We start from the raw sequence: 3,736 nt of genomic DNA, 5'->3' as shown, positions 1-3,736 counted from the left end.
ACACTCAGCATAGTAATAACTCATAAATCAAAAGAGAGTAGACATTACAAATCCTATAGAGCAGAGCTGTGCAGTAAAACAGAGGGAGCTCAAGAAAATATTTCTTAAGTAAATTGGATTTATAAATGAATGAATAGGTCTCACCAGAGTGCCTCAGAGATAGATTGTTACACAGGACAAGACATAGCATGTCCAGTACAAAGGATGGAATCTGGCATGGCCAGATGTCACTGCTTTCAAATTCCCAGTCATGAATTGTCCTTCTACCATGAAACAATCCTGCAGATTTTATTTGGTTTACTGTCTTTTGAGTTTTATTCTGTCCCTAAGTATTTTGAGCCTTTGAGGAATTGTTTGGAGGATGACCACCCAGTGTTTTGTAATGCAGACTTGGTTGTGAGAAAAATACTACGCATTTCCTCTGTAAGCACTTGAGAGAAGCCCGGCATCGAGTTGACTCTTCATGCACCCTGTGCATATTCAGGGTTACTGGTGGAACTGTATAAGTTGAAATTATAGATTGTATGCTTTATTATCAAAGCACAACTTGAATATTTCAAAGGCCACTCTCATTATTATACACATAGATACACTTGTGTTCATCAAAACTTCCCCAAATGTTTTCCTTCATTTGTTTTGTTTTGTTTTACTTCGCTTTGAGATAGACTCTCTCTGTTGTTACTCAAGTTAGCCTCAAACCCATGGTTCTCCTGCCTCTGACTCCAGAGTGCTGGAATGATTTGCAACAACATGCAGGCCAGCGAGTTTATTTATAAGTTTTGAGGGATATTGTTTCCTACAGCAGAGCAAAAGGCTCTCTGTGGGTTTGTTTGGGGCTTTTGCTGTTGTTTTGTTTATAAAATATCCCTGGAAGCTTCCTGATGTCTCTTTAGCCTGATCTCAAATTTAGAACTAAGGTTCTTCAGGGGAGGAAGAGGAAAGTGGTGCCAATAGCAAGCTCTGGAGAACCTGACAGTTTATTCAGTAGCCGAAAAAAGATCCTTGGCATTGGCATGATGTTTTTGTAAAACATAAAATGGATTCTTAAGAGTACAGAAAATCCCATCAGACAACAGCAAGCAGCGGGAAGGGATTTTGTGCAAAGTCAGGCACATAAAACGCTCACTTCCTGATGGCCCTATGCATCTGCACATAAGTTAGTGGATGGCTGGGCCTGTTATCCATTCTCTACACATCCACCTTAGAGTTGGCAAGTCCCAAAGAGCCACATGGCATCCCCTCTGGCTCGCACAAAAGACACAGGATAAGTGCAAATGACATGAGCAACTGAGAGATGTTCCAGTGACCTCTCAGAAGCCGAACTGAGGGTAGAGCACTTGCCTCTGAAGCATTAGCCTTGAGTTCAGATCTGAAAGCTGGGTGTTGTGAATCACCTGTAACTTCCACTAGGAAGGGGGTAGTGGTAAAAAGTTAACACAACTGCCGACATCTATAACCCCATCACTAGGGCAAGAGTAGAGACAGGCAGATCCCAGGGACTCACTGACCAGTCAGTCAAACCGAAACTCAAGCCCCGAGGTCAATAGGAAACCTTTTCTCAAACAGCAACCTCCTGCTCTTAGATAAAATAGTCAAGAGTAGTAGAGGAAAATACCCAAATACTGACTCCAGGCTTCTGCACGAATGGGAGCATACACACACACACACACACACACACACACACACACACACACACACACACACACACACACACGGGGTGGGTGGGCAGAATTAATGCAATGGAAACCAAATACTGAAAGGAAATATTAACAGCTTGAGATGATGACTATAACTCCTGGAGTTATGCACCCTCCATGCTCGCCACTTGAAACACTTTAGCAAAGAAATGTAAGGAGAAACTACACACATCTTTTAATGCTCTCAGCTGAAAAGCAGCAGAAGAGAATGCTAAAATTTTCCTCTTAATTGTTGGACAAAGGAGGGATGTCGTTCCATAATGTCTATCGCGGTCCTCGGTTTGGCATCTGTGGCCATTTGCTGGGAGCTTTGTCTCCATGTGAGGGATGCCACATACCACCCCGGTTCCCACGAGAGCCAGTGGTCTGTTTCCTCTTTGTCTTCCTTCTGAACCGCCACCGCATGCCTTCCACCTCCTCAGACGTGCTGTCTTGCATTATCCAACTAAAAAGATGCTTTACCAGCGCCAGCGTCTTCAGATGTGGTTCTCTCAAATAGCATCCTACCGGCAACTGAAGAGTAACCCAGCATCCATCAGTCTCTGATGAACGAGTAGCTGAGGGAGACAAGACTGCCTAAGGCTTAAATAAACAACAATAAGAGCATGTGCAGATTCCAAACAAACACACACCAAATTTAATTTTAAAAAATCTTAAAAATCCTTACTGCCGCAAAACACAGCATTAGCAGATGACGCTACCGGGCTTTAAATTTTCATCTTGAATTATCTTCTAAGTGTTTCCTTGAAGACTAGGGTTCCTAATCTACACTCCCAAACGGCCTCTCTTGGGGGCAGACAACTATTGGACTTGTTAAGAGTACCCCTCTGGTAGAACCAGAGAATGTTTAGGCTCATGTCCCCTAGCTACCCCACAAATGCCGGCTCAGCCCCAAGGGCTCGGGGTTAGGAAAACTGACAGCCTCCTGTGGTAGGAGTGCTGAGGGCCTCCTGTACTGAAGGAATTAGAGAAGAGCCGGAAAGTCTGTGGTCCCTGCAGGCAGTTAAAGACTTCATTAATTCAGTACTTGACACCAACGGTGTAGAAAGAACTCTGGTCCCATTTGGCAGCTCCACCGAGACAGCGATATCTGACCTGGTCCTGGAGAAAAGCCAAGAAGCTTTGAGACAGAAGCAGAGACCAAGACGACATTCGGTAGCACACTAGCCTGTCCTCAGAGGTGGCAGGACAAGAGGCAGGAGCCAAGAAGGGGCCAGGGTCACTGGAGTCTCCAGGTGCATTGGCCTTACAGAGGTCCTCCATGTGGGAGAGCCTGATTCTCTTTGATCCTCAAAAGGGGACATCAAAGAACAGACAGGCTCTTTTCCTCTTGGCAAGAAGGGAGCACGCAGCTTTTGCAGGTCTGCTTCCCACAGCCTGAGGCTGAACCCGGAGCTGCCCACAGCTGCCCCTCGCCTTGCCCCTGATTTTCCATGCCCGGCCCCGGTGCAGATGCACTGACTGCTTCCTCCACAGGGAAGGAAGGAACCAGAGGACCCCGGGGGCGGGGAGATGCGCACAGGAAGAGCACAGGGGCCTGCTACTGCTTCACCGTGAGAGTCCTCCCTGAGCAGGTGACTCCAGGGAGGGGCGGAGAGTTCCTCCACTTTGGCATATAAGGGAGGAAGGAAAACAGAGTTAAGTCTCCACATGGACTTCGGCGCATACCAGTTTTTCATCTTGCTTGTGACTGTAGTCGGGCTTCCTGTGCTTGACCCCACATGACTCGGTTCTGTCGGGAGGCAGCTGGTGGAGTAAGGCCTGTGCTGCCGCGCAGACGCCCAGGGGTGGGGGTGGGAGGTGGGGGCCTGGAGGTGGTTGCCCTGACTCCAATTTCGTCTGCCTCCGGGTTAGCAGTGGCAGCTAAAGGTCCTGTGAAAAACGTCTGGCTGCCTCTGTTGGCGGTCCTCCAGAAAGAACTGTTCGCAGGCCTGTTCTCAGGCGGCCTCGTGCCAGGGCGCCTCACTGGGAACACAAAATGCACTGCTTTTCTTTTCACTGACCTCAAAGAGATCCTTTTATGGACAGGCCCAGGCCGG

General features: G+C 47.6%; 1 long non-coding RNA gene across 1 annotated transcript; it reads right to left on the bottom strand.

Moving 5' to 3' along the window:
- Positions 1–1,849: 1,849 nt before the first annotated feature.
- On the bottom strand, positions 1,850–3,512 carry LOC121132832. The gene is made up of 2 exons (XR_005869482.1): positions 2,793–3,512; positions 1,850–2,254 (listed from the first exon to the last, which is right to left on the bottom strand). It is a non-coding gene; the product is annotated as an uncharacterized LOC121132832 (long non-coding RNA).
- Between the last annotated feature and the right edge of the window lie 224 nt (positions 3,513–3,736).

The sequence above is a fragment of the Mesocricetus auratus genome, unplaced genomic scaffold (genome assembly GCF_017639785.1).
Source record: "Mesocricetus auratus isolate SY011 unplaced genomic scaffold, BCM_Maur_2.0 Super-Scaffold_100018, whole genome shotgun sequence".
In the NCBI taxonomy this organism is placed as follows: Eukaryota; Metazoa; Chordata; class Mammalia; order Rodentia; family Cricetidae; genus Mesocricetus; species Mesocricetus auratus.
Note: the sequence above shows the minus strand (reverse complement) of the source record. Positions and strands in the feature narration are given on the sequence as shown.